We start from the raw sequence: 25,722 nt of genomic DNA on the forward strand, positions 1-25,722 counted from the left end.
ATCTAGCGGGCCAACCATAGCGCCATCTGGTTTCCCTCTTCAAGCTAGACGAGTTTCGTTCTTTGTAGTTTTTTTGTTTGATGCTTATTTCGTGAGATATTTGGGTCGGTCAGTATCAATGGCCCACTCTTTATACAGCTGCCGTGGCATTGTTCAAATAATGACACACCTCTCTTGTTGTTTTAAACACTGTATGAATACAGTGTCTTTTCAGTACCATGCTGACACGATGTATGACTATTTTTAAGAATGGAAGAAACAGTTTCCTTCGATTGGCACAGGGAAGAGAAATATGCCTTGGACCACAACCCAAGACTCGTCTTTGACCTTATCCCATAACATTATGAGGTCTGCATATTAAATTGGATTCGGCAGTGTTAGTGGTTGAGGGTGACTTTGCTGTCGCCATGCTTTCCTCACCCTTGACGGAGTTTGTTGACTCCGTCTTTCTGCGTCTAGTATTACACCATGTGACAGTGTGGGAACTTTTTAGAAATGTATCTTATGACAGAAGAAGGACGTGGATGTAATCATGATATACCTCTAGTTGGACCACCTATAAACCATATCCAAGCTGGCCGGCGTAACAGGCCTCGTCAATGTGCCGGAAGGATTCACTTTGGCACAGGCCTGCCCGAATCTTAGAAGCTGCGTGCTAACGCGCTCGGTTATTCAGGTGGTACGACCACCGCCAAATGTGCATGAAAGATAATTACCAAATACACGAAAACTGCAGCGAAAGCTTGCTTTGTGACAATAGGGCTACTCATTTCTTCAACGATCCCATTTTCTGGGCTGACATATATTTTCTAAACTAAACATGTTCAAGCTTTGTTTGCTCAGACATTTTGCCAACGGTTTTTTTTTTTTGGATACTCTTGGTTTGTGTCACAGATATGTTAGTCACCTACAGCCGGCCTGTCATTCCTTGATGAAACGCACATAGCGTTTCCCAAAATATGTAACAAACAGTCATAGATTTTTGTTGAGTATCTACGAATTCTGTGTGAGCATGAAGCACATAAACAAGTTCACAAGAGACTCAATCCTTTCATTTTGTAATTTTAGACTCTGGGGTTTCGGCGGTCATGCTGATTGCCCTAATGGTGATGACCGGCTCAACAGACGCCCAGAGCACCACGACCACCACGACCACGAAAGAGTGATCGTCGCTGATAGACCTCGACCTGGGTGATCTCGTTGACGATCTAGGAAATACCGTTGGAAATCTCGTTGGCGGAGCGACTTTACACATAAGCCGCGCAGGGACAGCCCGCTCTAGTTCATTTGCCCACAGCCGGGCCAAGATCACACACTCATAGGCACAGAGAAACTATCAATGACTATCTCCATTTTCCCTCAGATTTTGTAACTTTGCAGAATGTTACTGATATAGGTGAAACATAAACAGAACGTAGAAATGATGCTTGCAATCTTTGTAGATGAATGCACCCCTCCTATGTTTGTTAAACTTCACATTCACCTTTCCTGGACTGTCGTCTTCCCAGTCAGCAATCTGAGAAGGAAATAAAAAACGATTCACATTTTTTATTTACCAGGAAACATACATTAATAACAGCGGCGAGAGCTCTGGAACTGTATTTGGTGACAGGGTCCCTAGATTTTGGTTTGGTTTTTCACGGTTTACTGTAGTCATTTAAGCTGGTTAGTAAATCTAACATTTTCTGTGCACCAACTGTGCATGGATGACTCAAAACGCATATTAAAAATAAAAACTGACATACATTAATATTTGACTGACATTGCTATGTACTGTGGATGTGAATTACCTTCGTACGACTATTTCAGTGACATATGTTTGGCTAGGATTAATATTTGCTTTGGGTAATGAAGTTATCAGTGTTCATCCCGGTCTATGATCGCTCGATGCAATTCAATCTATCGTTTTAAAGTGAAGTAAATAAACACTATTTCCAGGCGTCAGAGCACAGGAGATACAAGTTTACGTAAAATGTTGAAACGTCGCCTTAGAAAAATTAATGAATTACTGTGCTGAGAAACCTATTACGTTATTTTCAAGCAGATGAGCAAAACTGAACTTACTCAAGCCATTTCTCTCTTTACGTATTCTGGTCAACAGTAGACTGACACACAATAATGTTTTTTTAGCGCAACGCAATCTGACTATCGATAATCCCTACCAAAGAATGGCCCTGACTAACAATAACCTATACCTTTCATGAATCACTTACCTCACAAAAATCTTCGTTACTTGAACTACTGCAATACAGCGAGCGCCAATACTGCCAGCTAAATAAAAGATTCTAACTACTGAAGGCACTAACTACTGATAGGCATAGATGGCAAATGAAAGATTTTGATAGAGAACAAAGAATGTATTTACCTTAATAATATTCAAAAGCCATCATATATGTATCAGTTCATGATATCCAATATTACAAATTTACTCTTTCTGATGGACACACGTCCAGATCGTCCGTTCTCAAAATTCTGCCACCTCTCTCCCCACATCCACCACTGCTGGAGGCTCACCTCCAACTGCGCAACGCTATGCGCTATTCACATCCAACTTCCCAGCACTACAATAGCCAATATTCCAACAATGCAAACCAGCCACAGACTTCACACAGCACAGTCAGTGATTTTCATATAGAGCGCTATGTGGCGTTACCAACATAAAAACCTAAACAGCCTACTTATAATCTAAGAGAGATTTATGGATGTTAAGAATAAGTATATAAGAAATCAAGACAATAAAAAGTATTTAGAACCACATACATAGTTCTTTTTTTTTACTTTGTTTTATTTCCCCAGCGCCGTCGAACTAAGTCTGCTACCCTGGCGTCAACACTCACCTACGGTATTGATTTGTCTGTAACCTTTTCTGAGAAAGAAAGTGATATTTTCTGCACTAGAGTTCCAAAAATACAAAGGTAATCGTTGCCACTACGTATTCGTAAGAAGAATGTTTTGACTAAGGTCAATAATTGTTTTAAAGTGTGTAGCCACATTTTCTTGTACGAGGGGAGGACTTAGTGGCGTAAGATACAGGAAACATAAGATTTCGCAGATGTTTAGGTAGGAACGAAGACTACAGCTATAAAATCTAACTATTTTCCGTTTCGTGGAACGACACTCTGTGTAAGTTTCATATTATTGGCTTTATTGATACTTTGGCACTACAGGCAAGACGTATGTTCAATAATTTTTGAGTTTGATGTCTTTTACACGTGAACTGTTCCTTGATGCGAATAAGAATATACACTGCCATAAAGCACATTCGTGCATTCAGTATTTTCATATGCACCATTCTCAAACCTTAAAACCTACATAATACTCTGAAGCGCCAAAGAAACTTTTACAGGCATACGTATCAAATACAGAGAAATGTAAACAGGGAGAATAGGGCCTTTCCGTCGGCAACGCCAATATAAGACAAGTGTCTTGCGCAATAGTTAGATTACTGCTGCTACAATCGCAGGTTATCAGCATTTAGGTATGTTTGAACGTGATGTTATAGTCGCGGCACGAGCAATGGGATACACCATCTCCGAGATACCGATGGAGAGGTAATTTTTCCGTACGACCATTTCACTAGTGTACCGTGAGTATCAGGAATCCGTTGAAACATCAAATCACCGACATACCTGCGAACGGAAGAGGATCCTGCAAGATCGGGACCAACGACATGTAAAGAGAATCGTTAAACGTGACAAAAGTGCATTCCTCGCGCAATATGTTGCAGATTTCAATGCTGGGCCATCAACAAGTGTCAGCGAGCGAACCATTCAACGAAACACCATCCATATGGTCTTTCGGAGCCGATGCCCACCCGTGTACCCTTGATGACTGCACGACGCAAAGCTTTACGCCTCCCCTGGGCACGTCAACACCGACATTGGTGTTGATGAATGAAAATATGTTGGCTGGTCAGAGGAGGCTCGTTTCAAATCGTATCGAGAAGATGGACATGTACGGGTATGGAGACAACCTCATGAATCCATGGACCCTGCATGTCAGCAGGGGACTATTCAAGCTGCTGTAGGCTCTGCAATGGTGTGGGGCGTGTGCAGTTGGAGTGATATGGGAGCTCTGATACGTCTAGATAGAACTGTGATAGGTGACACATACGTACTTCCTGTTTGATCTCCTGCATCCATTTATGTCCATCGTGCATTACGAAGGACCTGGGCAATTCCAGCGGAACAATGCGACACCACACACATCCAGAATTGCCACAGAATGGCTCCAGGAACACTCTTCTGAGTTTAAACACTGCCACTGGCCACCGAACTCCCCAGACGGGAACATTATTGAGCACAGCAGGGACGCCTTGTAACGTGCTGTTCAGAAGAGATCTCCACTCACTCGTACTCTTACGGACAGCCGTGCAGGATTTATTCTGTTAGTTTCCTCCAGCACTACTTCACATATTAATCGAGTCCATGTCACGTCGTGTTGGGGCAATTCTACGTCCTCGCGGGGGCCTTGGCACGATATTAGGCAGTTATACGAGTATCTTTGGCTCTTCAGTGTAGTACGATAATTATGTTTCAGATTTCCTTTACGGTCAAGGCATGATTTCGTAAGACACTGAATGGGTAGAAAACTACCTGTAAACTACACTGAACTAGTAATAAGAGTGCTTCGCAATTGCTAATGTAATACGTGTCCTAAACTCCTAACCCAACTTCAATGACAGCATTTCGTATAGATATAATCGGCGAATGGTTAAGATTACAAACTTTCGGGAAATTCAAATTCCATAGAAGTACTCCAATCGTAAGCCGGTAAGCCATAAATACACTAAACTGTTTCCGATGAAACAGAGTTTAGATTTGTCAGTAATAACCATATCATCGCAATGAGTTTCACTTGAATAACAAAGGAATTCAGTAAAACTTCTTTGTTATATCAGCACAATAGAAATGAGATCAGTTTCACACCATGGATAATAAAAGGTTCCACACCATGGATAATAAAATCTCAGTGAAACGTAAAATATCGAAAAGCCATCATTACTCTGCGTAAGTTGTCGACAGAAGAACAAAATAGTGAACAACAAAACAGGAATGCGGATATCGTAGCACAGACAGCCACGAAGCCAACACCTACCATAACAGCGCGAATTCATATGTCAACTTGCTACATGGATGATGAAGAGATTGAAAAAACATATGAACAGTAAAAGAAATAATTCAAGTAGTTAAGAGAGGATAAAATTTAATTGCGATGGGAAACTAGAATTCGATAGTACGAAAAGCAAGGGCAAGAGAATGAGGGCTAAATGAAAGGAATGAAAAACCATCCCACCTCTACTTTTTTGCACGTAGAATTTAGTCATTGCTAAAATTTGCTTTAAAGATCATTTAAGGAGGCTGTACATGTTGAAGAGACCTGAAGATAATGGTCGGTTTGTGTCTCTAAGAAAGAGGTACGAAACCCTATTTTAAAGGCTAAGAGATATGGAAGAGCACTTTATTGGTTAGTATTATAGATTAAAATATAATAAACTTGAGAAAAGGAAGGAAACTAAGGAGATGGAGTGTGGATTACTTGATAGAACCAGTATTATTGAAAGTTTGAAAAGTGAACTTTAGGCAACGTCTCACTGAAGAAAGGGAAGGAAATACACCTGAAGTCAAATGGATAGCTGTGAGAGATGACAAAATGAAGGCCGATGATCACATAGGTAAAAAGGATAACACATGAGACACCGAATTTAGTTGACGAAAGGAGAAAATGTATTATAAAAATGAAGCAGCCGTAAGGAATACAGATGTCTAAAACAATGGATTTTCAGAATATTCAAAATAGCTCAACAGAAAGGGCTAGGGAGCAGAAGTTTATATAATTAGGGCAGTTATAGATACCGTTGATAGGAAGATTAGACTTTTGGTGAAAAGAGAATCAGCTGTATGAATACACCAGTCTACATTTTTCTTTCAGCCTGGAGGATAATTCGTCCCTGAAACTACACTACTGGCCATTAAAACTGCTACACCACGAAGATGACGTGTTACAGACGCGAAACTTAACCGACAGGAAGAAGATGCTCTGATATGCAAATGATTAGCTTTTCAGAGCATTCGCACAACGTTGGCGCCGGTGGCGACACCTACAACGTGTTGATATAATTTAAGTTTCCAACCGATTTCTCATACACAAACAGCAGTTGACCGGCGTTGCCTGGTGAAACGTTGTTGTGATGCCTCGTGTAAGGAGGAGAAATTCGTACCATCACGTTTCCGACTTTGATAAGTGTTGGATTGTACCCTATCGCGATTGCAGTTTATCGTACCGCGACATTGCTGCTCGCGTTGGTCGACTATTAGCAGAATATGGAATTGGTGGGTTTAGGAGGGTAATACGGAAAGCCGTGCTGGATTCCAACGGCCTCGTATCACTAGCAGTCGAGATGACAGACATCTTATCCGCATGGCTGTAACGGATCGAGCAGCCACGTCTCGATCCGTGAGTCAACAGATGGGGACGTTTGCAAGACTACAACCATCTGCACGAACAGTTCTACGACGTTTGCAGTAGCATGGACTATCAGCATGGAGATCATGGCTGTGGTTACCCTTGACGCTGCATCACAGACAGGAGCGCCCACGATGGTGTACTCAACGACGAACCTGGGTGCACGAATGGCAAAACGTCATTTTTTCGGATGAATTCAGGTTCTGTTTGCAGCATCATGATAGTCGCATCCGTGTTTGGCTACATCGCAGTGAACGCACAGTGGAAGCGTGTATTCGTCATCGCCACACAAACGTATCACCCAGCGTGATGGTATGGGGTACCAGTGGTTACGTGTTTCGGCCACCTCTCATTCGCATTGACGGCACTTTGAACAGTGGACGTTGCATTTCATATGTGTTACGACCCGTGGCTTCATTCGATCCCTGCGAAACCCTACATTTCAGCAGGATAATGCTCGTCCGCATGTTGCAGGTCCTGTATGGGCCTTTCTGGATACAGCAAATGTTCGACTGCTGCCCTGGCCAGCACATTCTCGAGATCACTCACCAATTGAAAAGGTCTGGTCAATGGTGGCCGAGCAACTGGATCGTCACAATACGCCAGTCATTACTCTTGATGAACTATGGTATCGTGTTGAAGCTGCATGGGCAGCTGTACCTGTAAACGCCAGCCAAGCTCTGTTTGAGCCGAGGCATATCTAGGCGGTAATTACGGCCAGAGGTGGTTGTTCTGGGTATTGATTTCTCAGGATCTATGCACCCAAGTTGTTTGAAAATGTAATCACATGTTAGTTCTAGTATAATATATTTGTTTAATGAATACCCGTCTATCATATGCATTTCTTCTTGGTGTAGCAATTTTAATGGCCAGTTCTTTGCACAACAGTATTTAGCATGCATAGGGACTGCGACTGCTGTGTTCGGATGTGGGCTGAGTTGGCATCCCTTCGCTCCCAGCTTCAGGCAGTGTTAGATTCAGTCACACAGCTTGAGGCTGTTCCAATGGGCATCACTGTGGGGGTCTGCATGAGGTTTGTCGGGGACGGTCAGCTCGTCCCTTGCATCCCCCGATCAGAGTACGGCTGTGGCTGCCTGGGATACTGCCCACATTAAGGCTGACCCCTCACCTGTGGTAGAGTAGGAAGTCGTCTCGAGGTGTGGCAGGCGGCGAAACACATTCCAGAGGGCTGAACGGAAGGCCTCTCCAGTTTGTCTGACGAACCGATTTCAGGCTCTGTCTCCGGCTGATACTGATCTTCGGCTGGACATGGCTGCTTGTCCTATTCCAGAGGTTGCCCCTCAGTCTGCAAGATCTGGGTGGTCGCAGAGTGTGGGCTTACTGGTAGTTGTGAGGTCCAACGTCAGGGGCGTCATTTGGCCCCTTAGGGATATAGCTGCAAGCGAGGGGAAGAAAACCATGTGCACTCCATGTGCATACCGGGGGGAGTCATTCCAGATGTGGAAAGGGTCCTTCCGGATGCCATGAAGGGTACAGGGTGCCCCACCTGCAGGTGGTCGCTCATGTCTGCACCAATGATGTGTGTCGGTATGGATCGGAGGAAATCCTCTCTTTCTTTTGGTGGCTATCTGATTTGGTGAAGACTGCCAGTCTCGCTAGCGGTATGAAAGCAGAGCTCACCATCTGCAGCATCGTCGACAGGACTGACTGCGGAACTTTGGTACAGAGCTGAGTGGAGGGCCTGAATCAGAGGCTGAGACGGTTCTGCGACCGTGTGGGCTGCAGATTCCTCGACTTGCGCCATAGAGTTTCGGCTTCCGCTGGATAGGTCTGTAGTCCACTACACACGGCAGGTGGCTACAAGGGTAGCAGGAGTTGTGTGGCGAGGACTGGCCTCGGGAAAGTACAGAAAGGGCAACAGCCTCAAAGGGTGCGGGGCAAAGTGAGGACATGCGGGGACCAAGCAACAAACTGTCGAAGCTGCGTTGGTAAAGTACCGGAACTTCAAGCACTGATAAAAAGCACCGAAGCTGAAATCGTTATAGGTATCGAAAGCTGGTTGAAGACAGAGATAAATTCTGCCGAAATTTTTACAAAGGCACAGGCGGTGTTTAGAAAGGATAGATTGCATGCAACCGGTGGTGGCGTGTTTGTCGCTGTTAGTAGTAGTTTATTCTGTAGTGAAATGGATGTGGATAGTTCCTGTGAATTATTATGGGTGGAGGTTATACTCAACAAACGAGCTAGGTTAATAATTGGCTCCTTTTACCGACCTCCCGACTCAGCAGCATTAGTGGCAGAACAACCGAGAGAAAATCTGGAATACATTTCACATAAATTTCCTCAGCTTGTTATAGTCTTAGGTGGAGATTTCAATTTACCAGATATAGACTAGGACACTCAGATTTTAGGACGGATGGTAGGGACAGAGCATCGAGTGACAAGATACTGAGTGCACTATCCGAAAATTACCTCGAGCAATTAAACAGAGAACCGACTCGTGGAGATAACATCTTGAACCTACTGATAACAAACAGACCCGAACTTTTTGACTCTGTAAACGCAGAACAGGAAATCAGTGATCATAAGTCCGTTGCAGCATCCCTGAATATGGAAGTAAACAGGAATATAAAAAAAGGGAGGAAGGTTTATCTGTTTAGCAAGAGCAATAAGAGGCAGATTTCAGACTACCTAACAGATCAAAACGAATATTTCTCTTTCGACACTGACAATGTTGAGTGTTTATGGAAAAAGTTCCAGGCAATCGTAAAATGCGTTTTAGACAGGTACGTGCCGAGTAAAACTGTGAGGGACGGGAAAAACCCACCGTGGTTCAACAACAAAGTTAGGAAACTACTGTGAAAGCAAAGAGAGGTTCACTGCAAATTTAAACGCAGCCAAAACCTCTCAGACAAACAGAAGCTAAACGATGTCATAACTAGCGTAAGGAGGGCTATGCGTGAAGCGTTTAGTGAATTCGAAAGTAAAATTCAATGTACCGACTTGACAGAAAATCCTAGGAAATTCTGGTCTTACGTTAAATCAGTAAGTGGGTCGAAACAGCATATCCAGACGCTCTGGGATGATAATGGCCTAGAAACAGAGGATGACACGCGTAAAGCTGAAATACTAAACACCTTTTTCCAAATCTGTTTCACAGAGGACGACCGCACTGCAGTTTCTTCTCTAAATCCTCGCACGAACGAAAAAATTGCTGACTTCGAAATAAGCGTCCAAGGAATATGGTTCAAATGGCTCTGAGCACTATGGGACTTAAGATCTGAGGTCATCAGTCACCTACAACTTAGAACTACTTAAACCGAACTAACCTAAAAACAACACACACATCCATGCCCGAGGCAAGATTCGAACCTGCGACCGTAGCGGTCGCGCGGTTCCAGACTGAAGCGCCTAGAACCGCTCGACCACACCGGCCGGCCGTCCAAGGAATAGAAAAGCAACTTAAATCACTCAACAGAGGAAAGTCCACTGGACCTGACGTGATACCAATTCGATTCTACACAGGGTACGCGAAAGAACTTGCCCCCCTTCTAACAGCCGTGTACCGCAAGTCTCTAGAGCAGGGGTCTCCAAACCTTTTAGCCCGCGGGCCACATTGACTCCTCCACGAATTCATAAGGGCCAAGATCTACCTAGTGGGATTAAAGCACCCTAGCACTCCACGATCACCGTAATGTAAGGCTAAAGGAAAGATGAAATCGCAAAAATCTAAGGTTGTGGGAATACCTAGCACTGAAACGAACTACGATTTTTATTTAATTACATAATTTTGATTGGTGGACGTACCTGACCGAAATTCTGGCGTATTTTACTCTGGCGAAATTCACCGACAAAAAAGTGTGTCATTCCACATTCTTCACGAAAGCGTCCTGTAAAATTAAAAAAATCGCGAAATCATTGTTAGCAACACTATTACTGCAAGACGTAACAGAGGGAGAGTATGTCAACGCATTGTTACTTTAAGTTATGTAGTCTTGTAGCGAGTAGCAGAGCCAATGTCGCGGTGTATTGGTCGCGATAGACCTCGAAACTCAATTGTTGGCAGTATAGGTACCACCTCACATACACTCCAGGAAATTGAAATAAGAACACCGTGAGTTCATTGTCCCAGGAAGGGGAAACTTTATTGACACATTCCTGGGGTCAGATACATCCCATGATCACACTGACAGAACCACAGGCACATAGACACAGGCAACAGAGCATGCACAATGTCGGCACTAGTACAGTGTATATACACCTTTCGCAGCAATGCAGGCTGCTATTCTCCCATGGAGACGATCGTAGAGATGCTGGATGTAGTCCTGTGGAACGGCTTGCCATGCCATTTCCACCTGGCGCCTCAGTTGGACCAGCGTTCGTGCTGGACGTGCAGACCGTGTGAGACGACGCTTCATCCAGTCCCAAACATGCTCAATGGGGGACAGATCCGGAGATCTTGCTGTCCAGGGTAGTTGACTTACACCTTCTAGAGCACGTTGGGTGGCACGGGATACATGCGGACGTGCATTGTCCTGTTGGAACAGCAAGTTCCCTTGCCGGTCTAGGAATGGTAGAACGATGGGTTCGATGACGGTTTGGATGTACCGTGCACTATTCAGTGTCCCCTCGACGATCACCAGTGGTGTACGGCCAGTGTAGGAGATCGCTCCCCACACCATGATGCCGGGTGTTGGCTCCGTGTGCCTCGGTCGTATGCAGTCCTGATTGTGGCGCTCACCTGCACGGCGCCAAACATGCATACGACCATCATTGGCACCAAGGCAGAAGCGACTCTCATCGCTGAAGACGACACGTCTCCATTCGTCCCTCCATTCACGCCTGTCGCGACACCACTGGAGGCGGGCTGCACGATGTTGGAGCGTGAGCGGAAGACGGCCTAACGGTGTGTGGGACCGTAGCCCAGCTTCATGGAGACGGTTGCGAATGGTCCTCGCCGATACCCCAGGAGCAACAGTGTCCCTAATTTGCTGGGAAGTGGCGGTGCGGTCCCCTACGGCACTGCGTAGGATCCTACGGTCTTGGCGTGCATCCGTGCGTCGCTGCGGTCCGGTCCCAGGTCGACGGGCACGTGCACCTTCCGCCGACCACTGGCGACAACATCGATGTACTGTGGAGACCTCACGCCCCACGTGTTGAGCAATTCGGCGGTACGTCCACCCGGCCTCCCGCATGCCCACTATACGCCCTCGCTCAAAGTCCGTCAACTGCACATACGGTTCACGTCCACGCTGTCGCGGCATGCTACCAGTGTTAAAGACTGCGATGGAGCTCCGTATGCCACGGTAAACTGGCTGACACTGACGGCGGCGGTGCACAAATGCTGCGCAGCTAGCGCCATTCGACGGCCAACACCGCGGTTCCTGGTGTGTCCGCTGTGCCGTGCGTGTGATCATTGCTTGTACAGCCCTCTCGCAGTGTCCGGAGCAAGTATGGTGGGTCTGACACACCGGTGTCAATGTGTTCTTTTTTCCATTTCCAGTAGTGTATTTGGCGGGCCGGATACCGGGGATGTCTGGCCAGCTAACGCGGGCCGGTTTGCCGGCTCTAGCGGGCCGGTTTGGAAACCCATGCTCTAGAGGAACGGAAGGTTCCAAATGATTGGAAAAGAGCACAGGTAGTTCCAGTTTTCAGAAGGGTTGTCGAGCAGATGCGCAAAACTACAGGCCTATATCTCTGACATCGATATGTTGTAGAATTTTAGAACATGTTTCTTGCTCGCGTATCATTTCATTTCTGGAAACCCAGAATCTACTCTGTAGGAATCAACATGGATTCCGGAAACAGCGATCATATGAGACGCAACTCACTTTATTTGTTCATGAGACCCAGAAAATATTAGATACAGGCTCCCAGGTAGATGCCATTTTCCTTGACTTCCGGAAGGCAATCAATACAGTTCCGCACTGTCGTCTATTAACAAAGTAATAGCCTATGGAATATCAGACCAGCTGTGTGGCTGGATTGAAGAGTTTTTAGCAAACAGAACACAGCATTTTGTTCTCAATGAAGAGACGTCAACAGACGTTAAATTAACCTCTGGCGTACCACAGGGGAGTGTTATGGGACCATTGCTTTTCACAATATACAGGGTGTTACAAAAAGGTACGTCCAAACTTTCAGGAAACATTCCTCACACACAAATAAAGAAAAGATGTTACGTGGACATGTGTCCGGAAACGCTTAATTTCCATGTTAGAGTTTATTTTAGTTTCGTCAGTATGTTCTTCCACCTACGCTCAATGGAGCAAGTTATCATGATTTCATACGGGATACGGGATACGGGATGTGCTGCTAGAACATGTGCCTTTACAAGTACGACACAACTTGTGGTTCATGCACGATGGAGCTCCTGCACATTTCAGTCGAAGTGTTCGTACGCTTCTCAACAACAGATTCGGTGGCCAATGGATTGGTAGAGGTGGACCAATTCCATGGCCTCCACGCTCTCCTGACCTCAACCCTCGTGACTTTCAGTTATGGAGGCATTTGAAAGCTCTTGTCTACGTAACCCCGGTACCAAATGTAGAGACACTTCGTGCTCGAAATGTGGACGGCTGTGATACAATACGCCATTCTCCAGGGCTGCATCAGCGCATCAGGGATTTCATGCGACGGAGGGTGGATGCATTTATCCTCGCTAACGGAGGACATTTCCTGTAACAAAGTGTTTGAAGTCACACTGGTACGTTCTGTTGCTGTGTGTTTCCATTCCATGATTAATGTGATTTGAAGAGAAGTAATAAAATGAGCTCTAACATGGAAAGGAAGCGTTTCCGGACACATCTCCAAATAACATATTTTCTTTCTTTGTATGTGAGGAATGTTTCCTGAAAGTCTGGCCGTACCTTTTTGTAACACCCTGTATACAGGGTGGTCCACTGATAGTGACCGGGCCAAATATCTCACGAAATAAGCATCAAACGAAAAAACTACAGAGAACGGAACTCGTCTAGCTTGAAGGCGGAAACCAGATTGCGCTATGGTTGGCCCGCTAGATGGACCTGCCGTAGGTCAAACGGATATCAACTGCGTTTTTTAAAATAGGAACTCCCATTTTTATTACATATTCGTGAAGTACGTAAAGAAATATGAATGTTTTAGTTGGACCACTTTATTCGCTTTGTGATAGATGGCGCTGTATTAGTCACATACGTATAAGTACGTGGTATGACGCAACATTCCGCCAGTGCAGACGGTATCTGCTTCGTGATACATTACCCGTGTTAAAATGGACCGTTTACCAATTGCGAAAAAGGTCTCTATCTTGTTGATGTATGGACATTGTGATCAAAATGCCCAACGGGCGTGTGATGTGTATGCTGCTCGGTATCTTGGACGACATCATCTAAGTGTCTGGACCGTTCGCCGGATAGTTCCGTTATTTAAGGAAACAGGAAGTGTTCAGCCACATGCGAAACGGAAACCACGACCTGCAACAAATGATGATGCCCAAGTAGGTGTTTTAGCTGCTGTTGCGGCTAATCCGCACGTCAGTAGCAGACAAATTGCGCGAGTATCGGGAATCTCCAAAACGTCGGTGTTGAGAATGCTACATCAACATCGATTGCACCCGTACCATATTTCTATGCACCAAGAATTGAATGGCGACGCCTTTGAATGTCGTATACAGTTCTGTCACTGGGCACAAGAGAAACTACGGGATGGTGACACATTTTTTGCACGCGTTCTATTTAGCGTCGAAGCGGTAACGTAAACCGGTGTAATATGCACTATTGGGAAAGGGAAAATCCACGATGGCTGCGACAAGTGGAACATCAGCGACCTTGGCGGGTTAATGTATGGTGCGGCTTTATGGGAGGAAGGATAATTGGCCCCATTTTATCAATGGCAATCTAAATGGTGCAATGTATGCTGATTTCCTACGTAATGTTCTACCGAAGTTACTACAAGATGTTTCACTGCATGACAGAATGGCGATGTACTTCCAACATGATGGTTGTCCGGCACATACTTCATGTGCGGTTGAAGCGGTATTGAGTAGCATATTTCATGACAGGTGGATTGGTCGTCGAAGCACCATACCATGGCCTGCACGTTCACCGGATCTGACGTCCCCGGCTTTTGTTCTGTGGGGAAAGTTAAAGGATATTTGCTGTCGTGATCCACCGACAACGCCTGACAACATGCGTCAGCGCATTGTCAATCCATGTGCGAACATTACGGAAGGCGAACTACTCGCTGTTGAGAGGAATGTCATTACACGTATTGCCAATTGCATTGAGGTTGCCGGACATCATTTTGAGCACTTATTGCATTAATGTGGTATTTACAGGTAATCACCCTGTAAGAGCATGTGTTCTCAGAAATGATAAGTTCACAAAGGTACATGTATCACATTGGAACAACTGAAATAAAATGTTCAAACGTACCTACGTTCTGTATTTTAATTTAAAAAACCTACCTGTTACCAACTGTTCGTTAAAATTGTGAGCCATAAGTTTGTGACTATTACAGAGCCATCAATCAAAAGCGAGAAAAGTGGTCCAACTAAAACATCAATATTTCTTTACGTACTACACGAATATGTAATAAAAATGGGGGTTCCTAATTTCAAAAAACGCATTTGGTATCCGTTTGACCTATGGCAGCACCATCTAGTGGGCCAACCATAACGCCATCTGGTTTCCACCTTCAAGCTAGACAAGTTTCGTTCTTTGTAGCTTTTTCGTTTGACACTTATTTCACGAGATATTTGGCCCGGTCACGATCAATGGACCACCCTGTATAAATGGACTAGTAGATAGTGTCGGAAGTCCCATGCAGCTTTTCGCGGATGATACTGTAGTATACAGAGAAGTTGCTGCATTAGAAAATTGCAACGAAATGCAGGAAGATCTGTAGCGGATAGGCAGCTGGTGCAGGGAGTGGTAAGTGACCCCAAATATAAACAAATGGAATGTATTGCGAAGGATCCTTTATTGTATGATTATATGATAGCGGAACTAACACTGGTAGCAGTTACTTCTGTAAATTATCTGGGAGTATGCGTACGAAACTATTTGAGGTGGAATGATCATATAAAATTAATAGCTGGTAAGGCGGGTGCCAGGTTGAGATTAATTGGGACAGTCCTAGGAAAAGTAGTCCATCAACATAGGAGGTAGCTTACAGAACACTCTTTCGACCTATACTTGAGTATTGCTCATCAGTGTGGGATCCGTACCAGGTCGGATTGACAGAGCAGATAGAAAGATCCAAAGGTGAGCGGCGCGTTTCGTCACAGCGGAGATGTTTAGCAAACTCAAGTAGCAGGCTCTGCAAGAGAGGCGCTCTTCATCGCGGTGTAGCTTGCTGTCCATATTTAGAGTGGGTGCGTTTCTGGGTGAGGTATCGAATATATTGCTTCCCTCTACTTATACCTCCCGAGGAGATCACGAATGTAAAATTAGAGAGATTTGAGCGCGCACGGAGGCTTTTCGGCAGTCGTTCTTCACGCGAACCGTACGCGACTGGAACAGGAAAGGGAGGTAATGACAGTGGCACGTAAAGTGCCCTCCGCCACACACCGTTGGGTGGCTTGCGGAGTATAAATGTAGATGTAGATGTAGTGTAGAAATAATTTCCGAATTTCTGTATCGGCCTCAGTTCTCATGTCATACTGGTTTCTGTAAATACTTAGTCGGCTTGTGCACTGCAGCATTGTGTGTGCAAAAAGGAAAACGAGGTAATCTGTGTCAGTACACAAATTAATCGCAGAAGCCAGCAACAAAAGAGGAAAGGAATGTCAATAAACATAATTAATTATACTTTTTCCTGATTTCCTGAGATGATTTGCCTCAGAAATGTTTCTTCGTATGGTCCTGAAGTAGACGGACAACACTGCAGTACTCCAGTTGCCACTTGAGACCATTTGAGGAATCTCCTGGTGGAACCGTTCTCCGAGTTTTCGCTGGTGGGAGCAAGGTTATCCGCAAGACTTTCAAATAGTCGTTCGAGATATGTATGTAACACTAATGAAAGACAGACATGCCACTTTTTCAATATCACTCAAATATCAAGAAAATGTCCATTAGCCAGGAATTGCCTTATTTGTTGTCTTGCTAAAAGTGAGCAGTCCAGCAAGAGGTGGACGACTGTCATTTGGGAGCCACAGTGACATTGAGGTGGGTCCTCGCGACGGAGGAGGTAACCATGTATGGGCCATGTATGGCCGAAGCAGAGCCGGCAAAGGACAATTCATTCCCTGTAAGGAAGCCACAAGGAAGATTTCCACTCATTCACAGTCTCCTTAATTACATGCAGTTTGTTGTACACATTGTTATGCCACTCCGTTTCCCAAAGCCGAAAAATCTTGCAGTGTAAGACAGTACGCAGGCCAGTTTCATAGATGTCCAACTTCAGGAGCGGTTTCCGTATAGCCTGTTTGGCCAGCCAATCAGCAAGTTCGTTGCCCGGGATTCTGATATATCTTGGGATCCACACAAACACCACTGAACGACCGGACCATTGCAGGGCAGAGAGGGACTCCAGGATGTTCGCTACCAAAGAATAGCGAGAGTAGCACTGTTCGATAACCCGTAAGCTGCTCAGGGAGTCAGAAGACAGAAGAAACAATCACCAGAACAGGAACAAATGTACTGAAGTGCACGACATATGGACACAATACACTTCAGCCAGCGACCAGGAAATGCTGTTCAATATGGCCTCTGTGGACATAGGCAAAGCCAACATTACCATCAGCCATCTAGCGCTCAGTGTAAACAACTTCAGAGCCCCGGAACATGTCAAGAATAGAGAAGAAGTGACAATGGAGACCGGCAGGGTTAACAGTCCTTAGGACAATACAAAATGTCCAGACAAAGCTTCAGGCGAGGTGTACACGATGGAGGTGTATGTGAATGGCCCTCAAGTAAAGGTGGTAAAGTGAGGAACTCCAGTTCAGAGAGAAGGGATAGCATGCGAATCGCAATCGTGATCCCTGATCTGGGTTGCCGATGCGGGAGATGAACTGCCTCGGGAGGGAAAAGGAGACAGTAATTCGGATGCGCAGAACTACAAATGTGTGCAACATAACTGGCGAGCAGTTGTGCACGTCGGATCTGCAACGGAGGGACTTCGGCCTCCACCAGGACACTGGTCACCAGACCTTTTCTAAAAGCTCCTGTCGCTAGGCGAACGCCACAGTGGTGGACTGGATCGAGTAAACTCAACGCTGAGGGTGCAGCCGAACCGTAAACCTTACTGCCATAGTCAAGGTGGGATTGAACAAGGGCTCTGTAGAGCTGCAGCAGCATAGAGCTATATGCGCCCCAGTTTGTGTTGCTCAGACACAGGAGAGCATGGAGGTGCTGCCAACACTCCCACTTAAGCTGACGAAGATAAGGCAACCTAGTCAATCGGGCATCGAAAACCAATCCTAAGAATTGATACATCTCCACTACAGTGAGTGGACCATCATTAAGATTAAGTTCAGGTTCCGGATGAATGGTACAATGCCAACAGAAGTGCATGACATACGACTTCACTGCTGAAAACAGGAAGCTGTGGGCTGGAGCCCATGACTGTGTCTTCTGAATGGCTCCTGGAAGGTGCCACTAAGCAACAACAATACTAGAGGAGCAATACGAAATGCGGAAGTCATCCACATACAGCTGCTGCTAGGCCATTAATGTCCACTAAAAATAGAGATACACTCAATATGTAACCCTGTGGAACGCCATTCTCCTGAATATGGGGAGAACTATGGGAGGCACTAATTTGGACATGGAAAGTACGGAGTGACAGGAAGTTTTGGAAAAAAATCGGGAGCGGGCTCCAGAGGCCTCATTTATACAATATGACAAGGATATGATGTCGCCAGGTCGTGTCGTATGCTTTACATAAGTAAAAACTATGGCCACCAGGTGTTGGCTTCTGGGAAAGGCTGTTCGCATGGCATACTCGAGGGACACAAGATTATCAGTGGTTGAGCGACCCTGGCGGAAGCTGCCCTGTCGTGGAGAGAGTAGGCCACGTGACTCCAGGACCCAACACAACCACTGAAACACCATATGTCCCTGAAGCTTACAGAGAACGTTGGTGAGGCTAATGGGCCTATAGCTATCCACATCAAGCAGATTTTTACCGGGTTGTAGCACAGGAATGATGGTGCTGTCCTGCCATGGCGACGGAAAGACCCCGTCATACTAGATTCGGTTGAAGATGACGAGGTGACATCGCTTGTAGTCAGACGAGAGATATTTAATTATCTGACTGTTGATTCGATCTGGCCCAGGAACTGTGTCGGAGCAATGTGCAAACACGCAGAGGAGCTCCCCCTCTGTAAATGGGGTGTTATAGGGTTCACTGTGGCATGAAGTGAACGAGAGGACTTTGCTTTCCATACGCCGTTTGAGGGTGCGAAACCCTGGGGGGTAGTTCTCTGACGCAGAGGCTTGAGCATAGTGCTCAGATAAATGCTCGGCAATCGCGTTTGCGTCTTAGAGAGCACGCCATTAACGTTAACGCTTGGGACACCTGTTGGGGCCGGGTACCCAAAAATACTACTGATCTTCGTCCAAAATCATGAAGGTGACGTATGGAAACTAATGGTCGACATGTACCTCTCCCAACATTAATGTTTCCGTCGTTTTTTAAGCAGGCAAACGCAGGCATGGAGCTGCTTAAAAGCTATTAGGTGCTCTAGGGTAGGGTGCTGCTTATGTCGCTGTAGAGCTCGCCGACGCTCTTTAGTTGCCTCAGCGACTTCCGATACCACCAAGGTACTTTCTTTCGCTGGGAACACCCTAGAGAACCAGGGATCGCGTTTCCCGCTGCAGAAATTATCGTTGTAGTGACCAGCTGACAACATCGATGGCACCACGTGGGAGAGATTCAATGGTGACAGCACAGGCGGAGGCTACCCAGTCTGCCTTGTTGAAAGCCCGTCTTAGAAGGCGCCGGTGGGCATGACGCTGGGGGAGTGACAAGAAGATGGGAAAGTGATCACTACTACACAGGTCGTCATGTGCTCTCCAATGGATAGATAGGAGGAGTCCTGGGCTGCAAATTGATAAATCAATGGCGGAGTAACTACCATCAGCCACACTGATATGTGTGGCAGCCCCAGTATTTAAGAGGCAGAGGTCGAGTTTGGACGGTAAATTTTCGACAACTCTGTGATGGCCAGTAAGCATAGTGCAATCCCACAAGGGATTATGGGCCTTAAAATCAGTGCAGTCAATACATTCAGGGGTACCACACCATCTGGAGGGAGATACATGTTGCAGACTGTCATTTCCTGTGCCGTCTGTATCCTGACAGCCACAGCTTCAACAGGAGTTTGAAAGGGTACAGTGTGACGGTACAAATCCTCGTTGCTAGATGAAAGGGTCTAGTATGCAAGGATTGCTTGGTGGAGAGCGAGCACGCGACATGGTGCGCCATTCGCGGAAGCACGTGGCGCACCCGCACGTGATTTGCAACGGTCGGTGGGATGTCTCCGCCGCCTGGCGGCCATGTGGGGGCATTGTTTGGTTTTTCGCGCATTACGTGAAAAATATGTAACTTATGGTAAAGAGCGATGCGGCAGTGGATTGTGGTCAGCAATATACACTTTTTGAAAGATCGATCTTTATCTTAAGTCACGAGACGCAAAAGTTATAGCAACCTCAAAATCGGTTAATATCACTTACACCCAAAGATTAATAAAAATAGCAACTTAATAAAAATAGCAACTTACAGGGATGAGCGAGCACTAATTATAAACGTTTCGTCATAGCGGATTGAGTGTCGTAGTCATATATTAAGATTCATAAATAATTAAGCCCGTTAAGAGCAACAAACAAAGTTTGATGTAAAATTGTTTACGAAATTCAATAGAAAATTCATGACGTAAATAACGGCACGATATAAGATTTTGGGTGACATCACACGTATTTTAAACTAGTTAAGTTATACTATACACTTAATTTGCAACAGTTTTCGTTGTTTGCAAATTATTATTAACATTTATTGCCCATAATTAATTAATTATTATAGATATGAAGATTTTGAGCAGCACAATGTGTAGATCGCTACAGATTACGTCTAAAACAATGCAATACGCAGTTCTATGTTATAAACTTTGCAGCACAGATGCAAAAAAACAAATTTGCCCTAAGTGGCGAAATTTTGCAAAAACTAAAACTTGATTTACGGGCGATAGAATAATTCTAGAAATTAATGTAACATAGTGAATAAGATGTACTTTTTAGCGCGGTTCCGATGGTGTTCTTATTTCTGTTGAAGGATGTATGTGTCAAAATTTGTAACCGTAACTAGTGATACAAAATTATTATGGCTTTCGTGGCCTCTTGTTGACAAACTGCCTATTGGCTTCTGTGTCGGGTTCTTCGGCCGACGTTCATCTAATGATTTTACTGACGTTTCGCCAGAACGAGTGGCTGGCATTGTCAAAGCTTTACCCTCCATTGCCGGTGGTGAACTGGAGCCGAGCTCGCGGCCGCAGACTGTATGTACCTTGCGCGCCAACGTCCGAGGGCTCCTCCGCGGTCGTTTCCGGTGCGGTTCTGCTCTTGCTACCTGCGACGGTCGTTCGCTGCAGTACGGGAAGCCAGGAGCCGTTCACCTTAAGGCTTTCCTCTTTCTTGTTAAAACAGTTCGCGTGTTTCTGTATTTCTACAGCTACTCTGAACAAGCGCATGTGATAGTGATTCTCTACAACTAGAACTTCCGTGTCGGCGAATTTTATTACGTGGTCAGTCTCACTCAGTGCGTGCTCTGCCACGGCCGATTTCTCCACCTGCTCCAACCAGCAATGTTGCTTATGCTCTTTGACCCTGGTGTTAATTGATCGCCCAGTAATTCCGACATAAACTTTTCCGCATGTGCATGGTATACGGTATATTCCCGACATTGCAAGCGGATCCCTTTTCTCCTTCGCCGATCTAAGACACTCTTTGATCTTCCTCGTCCGTTTGAAAATCGTCTTTACGCCATGTTTGCGCAATATACGGCCGATTATGTCCGTCGCTCAGGGAATGTTTTGGCAGAAAGGCCGTACCTGACGTTTCTTTTTCTGATTACTTACTTCGCCGAGTGTTTGGCTCTGTTACACTTCTAATATAATTTGTGGAGTACCAATTACTCCTCAGAACACTTTCCACGTGTTGCATTTCTCGTCTGACGTGCTGCAGCTCACATAGTCGTCCTGCTCTCGTTACGAGCGTATTAATCATGCCTCTCTTCTGGCTCAGGTACTGGTTTGATAGTTTGAGCAGGTATCGGTCCGTGTGTGTCGGTTTTCGATACGTTGGTGAGATTGGTACTTGCATAACTATGGGGGGTAGACGTCTTAGCCTATATAAGCGAGCGGCCATCTTGACCAGAGGTCAGTCGATGGTCAGTCGTTTTGGCTAGTGGGTGGCGAGCGAGCCCCACTTGAGGGTGGCCCATGAGGTCGTTTGAGTAAAAATTTTTCGCGCCGATTTATTTCGACAAAGAGTATTGTTTAATAGTGCAAGCATATATTTGGTGAACTGGAAGTGCTACGATTATTTGTGTGAGTTCGAATTACGAGGTATACATCGGTGTAAGTGAACATGTTGCAATCTGTGAGATTTCGCGCCAAAACTGTTAGAACAAAGGAGACAGTGAGGGACTTGTGGTTCTATTCGAATTGATTACTACTATTGGGGGCTCCGAGTCAAATTATTATTAAAGTAAAACTTTAAACCGTCTCGCCAGTTGCTAATTTCATTGCGTGAAAGAAAAGGACGACGCCAATAAATAGGGATTGAAATGTGTCATGAAAAAATGATTTTGCTATAATAATCGCCTAGTTTTTGTTCACTGGCATGGACTGTACTCATGAATATTAATTCAACAACTACAACTAATGCGCGGGAGTGGAACAGTGTACTAATGCACCAAGTGTGAAAATCATCCCCTGAGACTTACGTGAGAGCCAAAATTTGCACTAATATTTTTTAACGAGCACTTGTATATGTATATTCGTGTGAACTCTTCAACCGCACTTTATTTACCGCCCCGTCGCAACAGGTGCACTACATACCGAATTCAAGACATAAACGCAAACTCCATCTGACACACTATTATATTCACTACAGTTCTTGTAATATCTCCTGTAGCCACGAAGGGCAGTGGTCCGCATTGCCAGGAACCAGGTTTCCTGGAGGGCAATGCAGAAAGCAGGTGTAAAGCTTAACAGTTGCCTTAGCTCAGCCAGGTGGTGGAAAAAACCGCCGCAATTCCACTGGAGGATGTCGTGATCGTGACACTGGGAAGGCATGTAACACTCAGTGAGGGAACCTACGCCTCAGGGTCATCTGCTGCCACCGCCTTATTTCCTGAACGGGCTATACCATTGTGTCTGAGGGTCTGTCGCGATCTACGTCCTCAGTAGATGCCAGAATCTTCACCTCATCCTCAGACACAGAGCTTGTAGGCAGCGGTGGTGTGGGTGCCACTACAATTCCCTTGGTCTTGAGGACCTTCTTTCTGGATATCTGTCACTGATCCTTGGGTTTCTCTGGCTGGGAAGGCATCACTGATTGAGTCTCCAGGACTGAGGATGATCGTGAAGCCCTACGACCAGCTGATTTTGGGCACTTCAGCCATTATGGGGTGTCGTCTTTCCCACTAGCAGAAACCTGAGAAGGGAGTGACCAAAGGGACCCTGTCCTAGCGAGAGAAGCCGAAGAAGGCTTATATTTTCCGGCTGAGAAGTGGGGACTGGTGTTCCCAATGGTTGGGAGACAGTGCTCCTGAGGTAGGTGGTGCGGGAGCAACAAGGAGGGAAGTGTCACCCCCCCAACATCAAGGGGGCAGGTGTAGTTTTTGAGCTCTGAAAGCCGACTGGAATGCGCGGAACTGATGGGGCTACAACTGTTCTTGTAGCGGCAGCTTAAGAGGAGGTCATAGCCACAATAAAAAAATGGTCAAATGTGTGTGAAATCTTATGGGACTTAACTGCTAAGGTCATCAGTCCCTAAGCTTACACACTACTTAACCTAAAGTACCCTAAGGACAAACACACACACCCATGCCCGAGGAAGCACTCGAACCTCCGCCGGGACCAGCAGCACAGTCCACGACTGCAACGCCCTAGGCCGCTCGGCTAATTCCACGCGGCCCATTGCCACAATATGTAGGCAGTAAATATCCTCTGGGCCTTAGTGTAGTCAATCGGTCTAGGGTCTTGTATTCCACGATTTTCCATTCTCGCTATAAAATCCTCCAGTCTGGTGAGCAAGGAGAATGATGCTCTGCACAGTTGACACATATGGGAGGCGGGGCACATGGAGTATTAGTCTCGACATGTGATGCTGGAAGTATAGCAGGAAGACATATGGCCGAACTTCCAGCACTTAAAGTACCGCAATGGACAGGGATACATGGCTTGACATGGGGAATGTATCTCCCTTCCAACCTGGACAGACTGAACAAATCAGTTGGCACGTTTGCACTAGGTATTGTGTGGGATGCATCTTAGTCAACTTCTAAAAGCACAATTTTTCAAGAATAGCTCCTGCAAAAACCCCTAAAAACCCCTAAAAACCATGATTTTTGATGCGGAAAGTACCAATTGTGGGGATGGCCAATTCCATTAATTTATATCCATTGGAGGTCATTGAAATGTTTACTATATGTTCTTAAGGTGATGTTATCAGGGAACCTTGAAACTTTTGTCGGTATTATTATTTATTACCAAGATCCAGAGGTTCAAATATTATACTTCTGCAATTAAAATATGCAAGTAATATCAGATCTGAGAAGAAATGTAGTTCTAACTGACGTACTGCACAAATGGCTTAGGTTCTAGAGTCTGCACAAGGACTCTTAAGTCATCAGTCTATAGTTTTAGTCAATTTTGTCCCACCTATAAGACTTTATAACGCATTATCACTGTATGTAAAGTTATAGGAAGTTAACGAGGGACTTCTGCAACCAATGTTAATGTATAGCTTGGCAGGGAAGGGAGAAGAAGGCTGTTAAATATGCCTCGTGCGGCAGTGTGCAGGAGGTCGAGCTGTCAGGATTTGATAGTGGCCATCCAGCGCTACCGTTAAATGACAAAACAGGAAAGTAAGTACAATGAACAGGATTTATTGCAATATACAGAATACTAAGGGCGCTCCTAGGGTCGGATGTTAGCAGGTTTAGGCCAGTCTAGGAGATCGAATAATTAATTAAAATGGGCAATGGAAGGGGAAGAGGTTCATGTTAACTTAAGTTGCTGGCCGGTAGTGAAAAGCAGAGCCAGAGGCTCTGCCTTCCAAGAAGACGTTTTTTCTGCTCGAGGTCTGGATTACAAAAGAGTGAAGCAACTGTGTTCTGCTCCGCAGGACGCTCCGGCGTCCACATCCCGCCACGCTATTGGCTAAAATCAATAGCATGAATTCGCTAGCAATTTCAGCAGAGGTCTCAGGGCGTCTCCTGTCAGCAGCTTCAGCTGGACAGAACCGCCTCGGTTTTGAAAGGCAAACGACTTGTATCACGTAGGCACGACGTGAATTACTCTGGGAGAAAACTTGTTAAGGATTCCACTGAGCCTTTGATATAAATTTCTTATACGGATTCCATAAAATATTCCTTGGCTGGTTGCCATCCTGTACACATCACGCCTGTATAACTAGGCACAAAGTGGTACTGCAGTAACAAAAACTAGAAACGTCCTTAACGAACCTGATAAGAGCTTATAAAGACTGACAAAAGTTTTATAAAACTGTAAGGAATGCAAATTCTGTAAAGTGTTTCTAATGATATTTTTACTATTTTAAGACACAAATTATAAGCAGGGCGTTATTGATGAATTGCAATCCATAAACAAAATATCCAGGAAAAGCATAAAGCTAACGATTCTGTATGTGTAAAATTATGTAAAAGTGTCAAAGTATGTAAACAAACTGTTATAGCTTTACTGACCTACAGAATGAGTTTTACATAAGCAACAAACCCCGCTGTAGCAGAGAGAAGAAGGGACTAGGGGTAAAAATTATTCTTTCAGAGCACAAAAAAGGCAAATATTTTCCTCTATAAAAGGCTGAGACAAAACTGGAGAACCAGTTGGCTCAACCTTCATTCCGCCTTCGTCGCCAAAATTTTTGGCATGCGAACATATTAACACTTTTTGTGATATAAGAGAGTAGCAGAGTAACAGTGACGATGTAAGAGAGAGGAGATAGTGACATTGGGAGAGAAAGAGAAGACTGCGACAAAGGCAAAGAAGAAATGGTAGTGAAGGAAGAAGAGAGATGGATGAAGAGAACAGGAGTGGCAACCAAAAAGGAGAGGAGATATTGATGTTTA

The sequence above is a fragment of the Schistocerca piceifrons genome, chromosome 6, assembly GCF_021461385.2.
Source record: "Schistocerca piceifrons isolate TAMUIC-IGC-003096 chromosome 6, iqSchPice1.1, whole genome shotgun sequence".
NCBI classification, from domain to species: domain Eukaryota; kingdom Metazoa; phylum Arthropoda; class Insecta; order Orthoptera; family Acrididae; genus Schistocerca; species Schistocerca piceifrons.